Here is a 13283-nt window from a genome sequence, read left to right as displayed (position 1 = left end):
CTCTCAGGGCCCCACATGTCGGATTATCCTGTGAGATAACCCCGGCGAGTCCAAGCCGAGGGACCCCAGCTCCTCAGAAGCTTTTCCTCCTTTTTCCTCTAATCCTCAGCGCCCACAGCTGTAGCTCAGACCCCCATTATTTGGTTTTGTTTTAACCCTACTTCATTGAGGTGTAAACTAAGTACAGCAAACTGCATTCATTGAAAGTACAATTAGATAAGTGTCCATCCTTTTCCCCCGGGTCTGTTCTAACAACTTTCTAATTGGTCCCCAGCCTTCATTTTCATCCCTGCAAATTTACAATTCTCAGATCAGCTCATGTCACTCTCCTGCTCAAAAACCTTGACTGGCACTTCTGTGCCTTCAGGTCAAAGCCCAAACTCCTTAGAGTAACATGGGAGGCTTTCATGAGCTAGACTTGAATGCTCCAGGCTCAGCTGCCACCACTTCCCGTGGATGCTCCAGCCATAATAAACTGAGTCACTCCCTCCAAGCTCTCTGCCTTTGCACGAACTGTTTCCAGACCTAACGCACCTCACATCCTGACCTTCCGCGTGCCTCATGAAGTCCTCTTTGCCCTTGAGCATCAAGCTGAAGGATGGTCCCCGCTAGGAGTGCCTCCCTGGTGGTGCTGGCACTGAGCAGAGCACCCCCTTCGTGCTTCCCCAGCACTTCGTGGGTATTTCTGTTATTACACTGATCCTGAATCATAAACGATGTCTGTCTCTCTTATTAGAGTGTGAGCAGCTTGAGGTTAGAATCTGTCTTTCATCTCGGCACCCCCGTTAACACTCGACGTGGTCCATCATTTATCATTCATTCATCCATTCAAAAATATTCATTGAGTGCCTACTATGTGGCACGCATTCCTCCAGCACGGGGTTACGGGATCGCACAGATAGGTCTTCTAGTTTTCAGCGGCTGTCTCCCTGCTCCATACCCACTTTTTATATTCTGCTTTGTGATGCTGGGGTGGGGGTGCTACACACTACTGTCCTCCTTTGCGATGGGACTTCTGTTGCCACCAGCAGTGGCACTAGAAGGGGACTCGAAGGCAGGAGGAGGAAGTAGGGACCTGTTCTTTCCTTTCTGCTAGTTGGCTCCCATCAAAGTGGCCTCGGCAATGACCCTTCTTTCTGGTGGTGCAGCTGGTTCTGGCCTCCAGCCCCGTACGAGGCTCCCAGAATAGCCTCCAGTGCCTCCTCAGAGGTGAGTAGCAGCCAGATGGTTGGGCTGGGGGGTTCCAGCTCTGTGGGTTCCTCCTCCGAGTTCCTAAATTCCCACAACCCACTGCTTCCTGAGGTTATTACCTCTGTCTTACTTCAGTGCTCCCTTTTACATTGTTCTCTCCTTGTAGTATGATTTAAACTACCCCCTTTTATTAAATTACCACTGTGGAAATATCAAATGCAATTCCTGTGTTCTTGGCTGAACCCTGACTGATGCAACCGGGAAGGTCCCTGGTCTTGTGGACTTCCAATTCAAGCCGGGGACGACAGACAACAAACTGATACAAAGGCCAGTAATAAAAAGTGTTCTGATGAAAAATGAGACAGGGTGATGGATAAAGCCTGGGGAGTCAGGGAAGGTCTCGCTAAGAAGATGACATTTAACCAGAGAAAGAAATGGTAAGTTTCTGTCCATGCAAAGAGCTGCGGAAGACTATTCCAGAGGAAGGGCCCAGCTGGTGCAAAGGCGTTATGGAGGGAGTGGACTTGTATTCAAGGTTCAGAAGGAACGCTGGAGTGGAGTCGGGGAGTCGGGGGTGCCGCAGAGGATGAGGTCGGAGAGGAAGGCAGGGGCTAGGTCATGGGGGCCTCCTTAGCCATCAGATAGACTTAAAAAAGATTCTGAATGTGCTTTGGAAGGTTTTAAAACATGGAAAGTGACAAGATCTATATTTTTAAAAGATCTCTCTGGCTGCTGAAGAGGAGACAATCCATAGGGCGCAAGAGCCGAAGTTGTTCTCTCCTGAGCAGAAGGTAGGCATCTTGCAAGGATGAGGAAACTGAGAGACCGAGAGAGCTTTCAAAACTTGTCCTGGGTCACCAGGTTTTGGACTTCAGGTTCCCTGATCCGTGCTCCTTTGTGGTTGCCCATTCTCCAAGTGAGGTGTCACTGACTGAGCCCCAGGCAAAGCTTCTCAGCCTAGCTTGGGAAGGGGAGGAACCCCTGGGCAGCCAAACACAGGTGTTTGACAATGTTCCTCCTTCAGGAAAAGTCTGGGGGTACCCAACTTCAGGTTTATTCAGGTTGTGCCATCCTGGTCAGTCACAAGAAGAGGTAGGGGAGCCTAGAAAGAAAACAAGGCTCCCTAGGGATTGCTGTTGATGTTGGCATGAAGACAGTCCTCAAGTTACACATTGTTTTTCCCTCTTCCAGTCCATCAGCCAATCCTTTTGACTCTCCCTCAAACCATTTCCCGACTCTGACCACTTTTCTCCAGGACCACCAGGAAGCACAAATTCAGGAAGCACCATTTCTGTTCTATCCCAAAAGGCATCACCCACATAGGTTATATAAGGTGAATGCTGCCCCCTGGAGTTGTGCAGAGGTTCTGCTTCTCCCCATCCCCACGGCCGTGGCTGGAATCCAGCCACCATCCTGTCTCGCACCTGATTAATTGCAGCTGAGAACTAGGTCTTGTGCCAGGGAAGACCTCAGCCAGGAGGGGCTTCACAGATAGAGTGGGGCTTTGGGGTTCACCTTAAACAGGCAGAAGGGGCATTTTTGGGTAGAAGGCAGGGATCTCTTAATAAGTAGAAGTGAGAGTAAGAGAAAAATATTCCTATATACTTCAGGTAACAGGTCTGTTCTTTACTGAAAGAATCCTTCCTCCTGTGGATAATGTAATCTGGCATTTTGGGGGATGGGAAGAAATGGCTGGATGGCTCCCAAGAGTGCTACTTGAGGCAATTTCAGCATTTTTCTCCACAGTTTGGAAAAAAGAGAAGGATGGATGGAAGACTGTGGATGAAGCTGAGATGTCCTTTCACGCCTGGGAGCTGGAGAGGCACCAGGTTTGGGAAGCCCCAGAGCCTCCGACCCCCTTCTAAACTAGCCCTGTGTTCTGACGGGCTGTCTCTGCCTGCCTCAGTTTATTTATCTTATTGATTTGACCATGTTCTTCCTCCCTCATCAGATCCCTATTCTGTCTGATCGGACCAGGCCTCCCCCTGTCACAGTGTCACCTGAGATTGGCTGGGTTCTGAAAGGTCCGGCCGGCTTGCCTCTTGCCACCATCAGATTCTTCCTCATTAAACAAATGAATCACAATCCTAATTAATTTGAGCAACAGAATTTATGTAACTACTCCCAGCAGGATGTCTGCTCTCGGTCGGTAGCGAGATTAATTCCTCTCTCTGGGAAATTCCAGCCGTGCTGGTCAATAAACCTTAATGATGACTGAAATCCCCCATCTGTCTCTGCTCAGGGCAGGTAACCCCTGCTAACTAGACACCCAGTGGGCTTGATGCAGTATTCCAGACACCAGGAGGACGAGGACGAGAATCTCCCAGCCTAGATGGGCCCTGAGCCATGTGGAACACAGTAGGTGTTCAATTAAGGACACGGACTGCCCACCTTAGGGACATTCTGAATCACTTAAAACACACAGGAAATGTTCAGTTTCTATTTACAAAATGAACAAGGCCGTGTGCTGCTCCGTTACTTAGAAAACAGTCTCAATGTCTTGAATTGTAACCAAGCCCCTCTGGCTCTTTCCATCCTTTACTCTCACTACTTGCCATGACCGTACCCCATTCAGTCTTTCACTATTTTTGAACTTTCTGGATTCAAGAGACTTGGCTGTTGATGTCCCCTACCCTTGAATTGTCCTGGTCCTCTTTCTCCAAAACAGGCCCCATCCTGGCTGCACGGGAGGGAAGGGTAGTGAAGTGGAAAGTATTCTGGAATTAGTTCTAATTCTGGCTCTGCCACTTACTTGTTGTACTTCACCTCTCTGTTCTTAACCTTTCCCTCAGATGTAAACCACACGAGGTTCTCAGGAAGACTAAATAAAGAAACATGGGGAAGATATATCTCATGGCGCGTGACTCATTTAGTGACAGGCAGTGTTTTAGGCAATGGGGAGACAGTGGCGCTCAAGACGAGATTCTTCCTCCCAAAGAATTTCCAGGAGACAATAAGCAATAAAGAAAATACATAATCTTAGAGATGAGTGCTCAGAGAAAATACAATGGAAAAAAACGTATGGAAAATGACGGGAATGAGGAAGTCTTTGAGGAGATGCCATTTGCTTTGAGACTCAAATGACAGGAGCAAGCCACATTAAGACGTGGGGGCATGGCATTCCAGAAAGGGGGAACACTGATTGCAAAGGCCTTGATGTACAAGTGAGCAATGGTCAACAGGCTAAGTTTCCAGAGGACTGAATAATTTGCCGGTTACCCAACTAGGAGATGCAAGGGTCAGGATGGGAACCCAGGTCTTCTGCTCTGAAGTGGGGGGTGCTTGTCACTACAGCACAGAGAGAAAAGAGAATGGGGGTGAGGTTAAGGTGGAACACACTGTCTTGTCCATCACATCTAAGTCCTCCTGACAATTGCCTTCCAACTCTACTGGCCCAAGCTGTCATGTTGGGGACCACCAGCCCTAAAAGCTCCCCCAACGGATCAGTTCTAATTCCGTCTTCATTTACAGCAAGGAAGAACCAACTGCTTTTATAATTTAGATTTTTTTTCCTGATTATAATACATGTTCACTGTAAAAAGTAGAAAGTGTATAACAAAACAAAAATCAACCAGACTCCCAACCTCTTCTTTAATTTCTGGTGTTTATCCTTCTGGTAAGTTCCTACGCATACAGGTACTTTACAAGATTCTGAACATCCTGCATGTACAGTTTTGGAATATGCTTTTGTTCCTCCTGTCATGAAAAAAAAAGGTCTTCAAATGTATTTTCAACGGCTGCATAATAGGTGACTACACGCCAACCCAAATGTAACTATTTTAGGGCTTTTATTATGATAAATAACACAAAGATCCTTCTTACCTGTAAATCTTTGTTACATAATGTTCCAGGAGAGTAGGGGAGATGCCCTCGCACCTGAGTACTGTGTCCTGTGCTCAGGGAAACCACTTTCTTAGTTGTGGGGAGAGGGGCACTGTGCTCCCAAACACCCTGCCCATGAGTGTATAACATGGTTCATAGTTGCTCTACTGAGAAATGGACTTTGTCACACTTTACCTTCATTCTCAGCCTCTCCTTATCATTTTTGTCCTTGGAAGGATGCAACGGGGAACGTGAGGAGAAAGCAGGGGCGATGCAATTTAATGTTACCTTTTGAAACAAATGTTTAAATAATACTTTAGACACATGAATATTATTTCACAATTTTTTTAGTTAAATAATAAACTGGCAGGAAGGTGAGACCAATAAGATCAGGGCCTGGCCTCAGTAGGCCAGAGTCTAAGGTGACTATGCTTTGCTTCTGTAGGGACCTCCTATGGGAGTGGGCACGGGAGGCAGGAGTCAGTGGTTCTAATCACTGGGGATATTGGGTTAGAGTGGGAGATACCCATGTATAGTAGGCCTGAAGAAATACCTGGTACCCAGGGGATGTCCGAGAGAACATTTGAGAATCTGAGTGTGTTTGTGTAGGAGGGCACCATTCACTCCCACTAAGGCAGGGAGGGTGGGTCTGTCTCCTATGCTGGGTGCTCAGGTTAACGCTTTGCCTTTTCACTACCACCATCCTCAAAGCTTCCTCAGGTTCCTGTTTGGCCTCAGAAAACAAAAGAAAAAAAAAATCAAACCAGAGAGAAAGACACAGGAAAAGAGACAGTAAGAGAGAACAGAGTAAAAGTGAGAAAAATGAGACAGAGGGTAAAAATAGCTTAGGGGGAGGCTGATGGTTTGAAAAGTAGAAATCTTTTTGGTAGATGCTTAAGCAGAAAGAGGTACTTTGGGTCTGGAAAAAAATTGTTATATCTCTACAGCTGACAACCTCTAACTCATAAGGGCCAATGTCAAGTACTCAGATACCCCATGGGTCAGAGAAATGGCTTTGTCAATTGTGCTCATTACAGACCATCCCTCTAAACCGGTTTGATGCCCTCTTGTAGAAAAGCAATTTCTCAAACTTTCTGGAAGTTGATTACTTCTCAGTGGAGCATACAGTGGAGAGCTTGGGCCAGGGAATAGCCCTTCCTGAGCAAGCCTTAGGCCCCCGGCATTTCTGGGGGAGGGAGTGAAAAGTGGACATGGGAGTGGCCCAGGCTAGAGTCAGCAGGTGGGAGGTGTGAAGGCCTGGAGAGAAAGATGTGGAGAAAAGAAAAGGAGAGGAGGACAGCTGGGAGGAGGAGGAAACAGCTCCACTCTCCTTACCCACACTCACCTCTTGCTGCCAAACAGTTACTGTGCCTTCCCCCCAGGCTGCAGGAAACGGCATTCTAGCTTCCACTGGAAAATCCCAACAATCATTGTCAGCTTCTGCAGGTGCTGTTGGTTGAGAAAATGGAGAGGATGGCAAATGCAGGCCTTACTCGGGACTGTGGGAAGAGATGCTTGTTCAACACTTTTCCGAAGGACCCTCTATAGGAAACTACAGGAAAGAAACAAAACAACCATAAATGGGGTTAGAGGAGATTCTTCACTCTGCTCTCCATAGATTGCCTTGTGTGAGTAGACACTAAAATGCTTCCCTTCTTTTGAGTCCACACTCAGAGGCCCTTCAGGTAAGCAATTACCCCCGCTCCCTCTCCATTTTGGCCATAAAGCTCTCCCTGCGAGACAGCGTGCCTCTTTCATTCTTTTTGAGCATTCTCTTGGCTCTGGATCGTGGAAGCACTTCTTCTGCCACTGACCCATTGCCCTCCCTTATGTTCACAATAAACTGGCCTGTGGTTAAGCTGGGTTCTCTTTCTTGAGATCTTCCAAAATAACAAAAAGAAAAGGGGTTTCAGAGATCCCGGGGAATCAACCTTCTCCTTATGAAAAGGCAACTGAAGCCCAGGACAACTGGGGGGCTGACCCAAGGTCACGCAGTGAGGGAACTGCAGGGGTGGGGAAGAATCCAGCCAGTGTAGCTTTCTCGTGCTATCACTATCATTAAACCCCAACATGTAGATGGTGCTAAGCCTTTCCCCTTCCTCCTTCATAGACTGTAACCTGCATGTGGGTCTAGGCTGACTCAACCATCCTCTCCCCACGCCCACCAGCCCATAAAGTGAGCTGAGCATTTAACGTGAGCAGGACGCCATCTCAGTAGGTTCAAATAGCCAGGGAACTGTTGGCCTGCCCTCCAACAGCTGTTTTCTGTGAGACGGTGCTGCTTATTGGCCCAGCAGAAGTGATTGACAGGTCAGTAGCCCAATGACTGATGAGTCTTGGAAGCTCGCCCGGCAGTTACCAGCCTGTTCTCTCCTCACGAGACCCTGGGGTAACGGTTTTGGCAAGATCAGTTAAGCTGTTTTCGTACTCAAAATCCAGAGTCGTCTTAGGAAATGGTGAAAGACGACTTTCTCCCTCAAAGAAGGAACACATTTGAGGGTCTAAAAGTACAAAATGAATCCTCCAAAAGAATATGGGACTGTCCTACTGAATGAGTTATTTAATGAAAGTGGAGCTTGATTTGTTAAAACTCTGGTGGGAAAATGAATGGGCTGGAGGGAGGAAAGGTGGCCAGGGATGGGGACAGAGGACCTAGGCAGCCCGCAGAAGGCCAGAGTTTAAGGTGTTTATTGCAGCTTTTGTAGACTGTGTGAGATGCCGAGGGCATTCCTGGGGCCTAGAAAGGTGCTGGGACCTGGGGGAAATGATGGGCTCACTGCTGGGGACTCTAAAAGTCCCAGAGGCTAGAAACCAGACTGGTAGGCCGGTGAGGCAGTGGTTGTGCTTTGGCCATGGGACGGGTCTCTCTGCAAAGGTCTCTAAGTAAGAGCCGGCTCGGATGGTGAAAGAGAGGCCTAGACTATGGGATGACTACTTAGAATATATAGGGGTGCTTGGAGCACAGATATGGAATGGCTCATCTTTCAAGTACAGCTGCAGACGAATGGCAGTGGATCACCACATAACTTTTTAGAAGAAGTAAGAGATAAAGTGAGATGAGACAGGAGTTAAGAGAGAAAAAGTTGTGACAAAAGAAAGAGAGAGCATTGTAGGGACTTAGAGCTAGAGTCCCAGACAAGCTGAGCAAGTATATGCTTGACACATAATTATTACTCAATATGTGCTAGTTATTATTGCTCCTGTTGGAGGGGTGGGGAAGGGGCTGCCCTAATGGGATAGGAACCGAGTAGAGAAGTAAGTAAGAGGGAGAGCTAGGAAAATAGGACGTTCCAGCTGTCTCCTCTGTCTCGCCTGTGATTAGAGAATTGCGGAAGCCGTTCTTCCATTGGATGAGAAGGGAGGATTGAACTAAAGAATGAGGATGTTAGTGTGTATTGGAGCCTGGAGACCAAAGGATGGGAAGTAGGGATGAGGAAAGATTGTCCTTCCCAAAATGTATCTTAAATGAGTCCTGCTAGAAGTGAGGTGAGAGAGGGAGATACAGGTGAGAATGAGAATGAAACATGATGTGGGTAGGCACTGGATGAGCAATGGCATTAATGGCTGGCATGGTTGCTGGGGTAGGGGTGTGGGGAGGAGCCCATCTAGTTGTCTTTCCTAGGAAAAGGGAATAGTGGTAAGATTTAAGAATCCATTGGAAATTCCCATCAATCATTGTCACAAGTGTCAACTTTCTCAAGGACCTCCGGTCTTTGAGGGTTGAGAGGGAACGATTCCCCCAAGAGGCCCTGAAACAAGGAAACCATTTTCTATTTGACATGGAGGGTGTATGTCAATAGAGGCTCCTGAATACTCTGGAGAATACATAATACAGTTTATAAAGGTTCGGAATAGAGAAAAGGAAACTCCTGTGTCCTACTCCATTTCCTTTGGCCTTTCCTATCTTCACTAGTTTCTGTGTTACCCTTTATCAAGTCATTCAATCAGAGGCATTTGCTGGGGGGTGCAGAGTGGGCAAGGCTGAGGTTGCTAAGAGAAGATGATGTTGAAGGAAGAACGAAGAATGCTTTTGAGTCTCCAAATTACTTAATATAGATCTGTTGAGGGGCAGGGAACCAACAGTCCCACAACTGAGGTGGAAAGCCAGTTGGACTAGCCTACCCAAACTAAGGAGCTCTGGTCCACAGTGCCTGGGGAAAAAAGGAGGGAAGTAAGGTAGGCCAAAGAGAGACAAGAGGACATACAGAGAAGAATACAAAGACAAAGATGAGAAAGATTGAGGCAAAATGGAGACCAGTGACAATAGGTGCTGAGCTGGGACTGAGAAGACTGAGACACATAGCCCTGAAATTAACTTAGTTGCCAAGTGTTCAAAGTCTTTCCTATTTCTGTTTTCACTGAATACGGTTCTAGTAATTTAGAGAGAAAATTTATAAAGTTCTCAGAGTCTTCCAAGAATCCAGGAAATATTGCATTTCCTATCTTATACTAACCATTTTTATAAACCCTTCAGAATTTTACTGATGCTCACAGGCAACTTATGATGATCTAATTGTGGGTTTCAGATCTGGGTGGGAGGGATGAGATAGGCAAGGGGTCTTGGGAGAGCCCAATCTAGGCAGTCAACCTCTGGAAACTACTCTCATTTCTCACCTCCATGGATCAAGGGCTAAACACGCGGTTGAATAGGAGTGGATGAGTTGCTTTGGAGCAGTTGTGTTTATCATTCTGGGATGTGACGAGGTAGTGGCATTGCAGCTGGGGCACTAAGGCAGTGATAATAGTGACACAAGAGGGACTGTTGGCCCTGGAGTGGAGGGTGATGCAGTACTATTACGCTGATGGGTGAGCATTAGACCGGCCCACAATGAAGGCTAGTTTGTGATGATTTGTCCACAGTCAGTGACTACAAATGCTTCTGATAAATTGAGTAGGGACCCAGCCAAGAGACTGGGAAGGACATATGACCTGGGCAAGAAGGACACAGCTACTAAACAGGGCCCTGAAGCCAACTGTTGCTAATAAGGGAAGGTACTCTCCCCTCCCCTCAGAGGGAAGCCAAATAAGCCTGAGAAGGTCATGATTGAGTCAGAGGGAGAGAAGAGGACATAAACAGAGAGAAGCAAACAAATATGCTCGAGAATACAGAGAGAGAGAGGAAATCCCATCAGGTTGATTCTTCTTCAGGTCCATCTAGGGACCTGCTCCTCCTGAGATGGTCCTAGTACAACACCAAGGATGTGTAGCATAAGCCCAAGGTTTTTTGAGACTTCAGAAAATGGCCTTCATACTCTACTCACTTCAGCTAAACTCAACGTCTGGGAAGTATATATATGATGGAAAATGGATTGTTCAGTGTGGGAGGGTGAATGCTTTCCCTGTGGATTGGCCTTGTCTTGGTGACTCCAGATGTGGGAAATGTCCAGGAGGCAGGGGGATGGGTGGCTGGCCAGGAGCTAATTACCCCCGATCTCACGTATGTTACCCAAGGTCTTTTCTCATGCCAGCAGGAAGTAGTGATGGGGTCTGATGGTCATGAAGAGGTTTGGAGAGGCTGATGGGGCAAGTCAGGTAGGCAGAGGGAACTTATTCTGAAGGGAGAAACAGCCTGTGGGAAGAGGGCTGGTAGGCATACACATCACGTCCCTTCCCTTCTCTCTCCCAGGCCATGTCCTGCAGCTGGCCTCTCTGTGAGACTTCACTTCCCACCCTTCTCAGTCTCTGAGGCCTGTTATGTCATGTAAAATTTACAGTAAAATGAGGAGCAGGGAGTGAGGGAGGGGAGGAAAGAGCCAGGGAGACAGGCACAAGGAGAGACCGAGCGAGCCAAGTTAATATCACACAGAGACACAGATCCTCTGTCTCTTCTGCCTTTCATCATGATCATGCTCATTCTCAAGGGATGTTTACCTCCTGAATCAAGAATTTAGAGCCCTCTTCTCTGACCATAATACTTCCTGAGCTAAATTTGCATTTGGTGCCTCTCCTCACTAAATGGTGGTTCTTCAGCTTACGAGAAGTTCAAGTGACCAGAGACACAGTGGTTTGTACTAGTTTCCATACAGTGAAAGGCATTTCTGGGAGACAAACCATGCCAGCTGCCCCTCTCCCTTCCACATGGGCAAATATGGGGGAAGGTAAGATGGGGATAAAATGTGCAATAGGAGGCAGAGAGGAGTTGCGAGTCCTTAGCCCCTAAATCTGCTGAAATAGTCTGGTTGGGAGAGCAGTGGACAAGGCTGGATAGAAGAGCTGATGAAAATCAAATGGGAACGCCATGTGGGGAAAATCAGAGCAGTTTCCGTGTTACTTGGCTCTTCGGGGAGTTGTGTTACAAAATCATTAAGCCCATAGGTCACGAGAAGCATACGTGGGTACCCCTCCATTGTTTCTTCTACTTGTGGCATAATTGGAACTTGATGCTTTTAACATTCAAGAGTGATATTTTGAGTGCATTGTGTTCCTCTTTGAGAATGGGAGGAATCCCATCCAATGTGTTGTAAGAGTCACAGGAAATAAAAACTCCCCGTCCTTGGAAGGCATTTTTTCACTAACGTCCTTCTCTCACCGCAGCTCTCCTTTCCTCCACCAAAGCCCCTCTTAGGAGAAGTGCCCAGCAGGCGGGAGAGTTGCCACGATGGCTGCAGCATTATTGCTGCCACAGGAATGAGCAGAGCGCTTTTACCATAGCAGCCTATGACAGGACTGGAATTTTTCAAAAGGAACTTTGACAGGGAAATAAAGTAAAGAACAAAACAAAAACAACCATCAAATAAGCACATGTGACAGATAGGGGCCAAGAGAGCTTTTGACTGGTTTGTAACGTGCTGTGATCCTAAGCTTTGCTCTCAGCTGTTTGGCTCTAGTAGATTCCAAACCAGTTCTTAGCTGGGTCTCCTGGAAAATGGATTCTTCCCAGACTCTGGGGTTGTCTCCTCCACTGTAGTGTCTCTTTCTTGGGCGGGGCAGGCCTTTCCCAGCCTTCCCATAAAGCTCATCTTTACAGGTTTTACTTTCGTCTCCTTAATCCTCTGGATGGCCCCTCCACTTTGGGGTCCTGTGCTCTAGTACAGACTTCTCTTTGTTGACTAGTTGGGGTGCAAAGCCCTGTTGTCATCTAATTCTAACCTGCATAGGAGCTGCTTTGGGGATGGAAAGGGGAGTTGTCAGATCATTAGCAAAGGAAAGAAAATGCTGCCCAAAGCTCACGGTTTTCTTTGTTCTCTTTTTGAAGACTCGTAAGACTCTTGCTGCCCCACACCCACACATTCCCATTCTCCTAATGGTCACAGTTTTACAAAATTAGTACTGAAAACACAAGTACTGTCACAAGGAATGTTTTCAAAAGAAGGGTTATTATTTCTTCACAGAGAAGATAAGTTTGGAGCTTGTAATAATACAAACTAAACTTCGAAGAAAACATGAGCATACTCAATACTTAATCTAAAACATATATTATTTATGTCAATATTATATACAAATAAAAGAGTGAATTTGTGTAGCTGCTAAAATGGTGGACAGGCAGGTGGGATGAGATGGTGTGGAAGGGCAGGGGCTCTCTTCAGCAAGCTCTGGAGTCTAGTGGTCTGTTCAGGACTCTCCTTGGACGTTGGCTAGCTCATGGGTATGTGGCCTGGGCCTCAGGGTGTCCTGACAGGGGAGTAAGGTGAGGGATGTGGTGAGCAGAGCCCAAGTTCTGAATGACTCCACGGTGGCTGAGATACTCTATGACTGAGGTGACTGATGAGGGACAGGCTGCTTGAGGGAGGCTTCAGGCAGCCTGAAACCTGGGTCTCAGTGGGTGCGAGCAAATTTGCTTCCAAGAAAACTTCCTGGGAAGGGAGAGGAGAAAGCTGGAGAACGGCATGCCTCCTAAATAGTCTGAGTATGTCCTGGGCTATGGTAGGAGTCCCAGGGAGAACCCTGGGCCCCACTAGAAGGCCCTGGGGCCCGTCATTACAGCATAATTGTGGGACAGAAACTTCTAGGCCAAGATAATTTCTTGTCAAGTCACTGAGTCCTGGAGAAATAGGAATTGTGACGGTGATTTGGGGTAATTTACTAAAGAAATGCATCATGTTCCTAAATAAAAATGTACCTTTTTAAGGAAAATGAGCAAATAAGAGGACCCGTGTCTGACTGCTGTTCCCTTGGAATGCTTCAGGAAGCAGACACTTTCCGCTTCTCACCCTCTCTTTCATTTTCTGTAGTTGTCTACAGTTTCCAACACTTCCCTCCCATCCCCAGCTCCCCCCTGATTATTGGGTGAGATGAGGTCAACTGGCCGGCCAGGGGAGATAGTGAGGACA

This window comes from Rhinolophus sinicus, linkage group LG06 (genome assembly GCF_036562045.2).
Source record: "Rhinolophus sinicus isolate RSC01 linkage group LG06, ASM3656204v1, whole genome shotgun sequence".
Taxonomy (NCBI): domain Eukaryota; kingdom Metazoa; phylum Chordata; class Mammalia; order Chiroptera; family Rhinolophidae; genus Rhinolophus; species Rhinolophus sinicus.
This window is presented reverse-complemented; position numbering follows the sequence as displayed.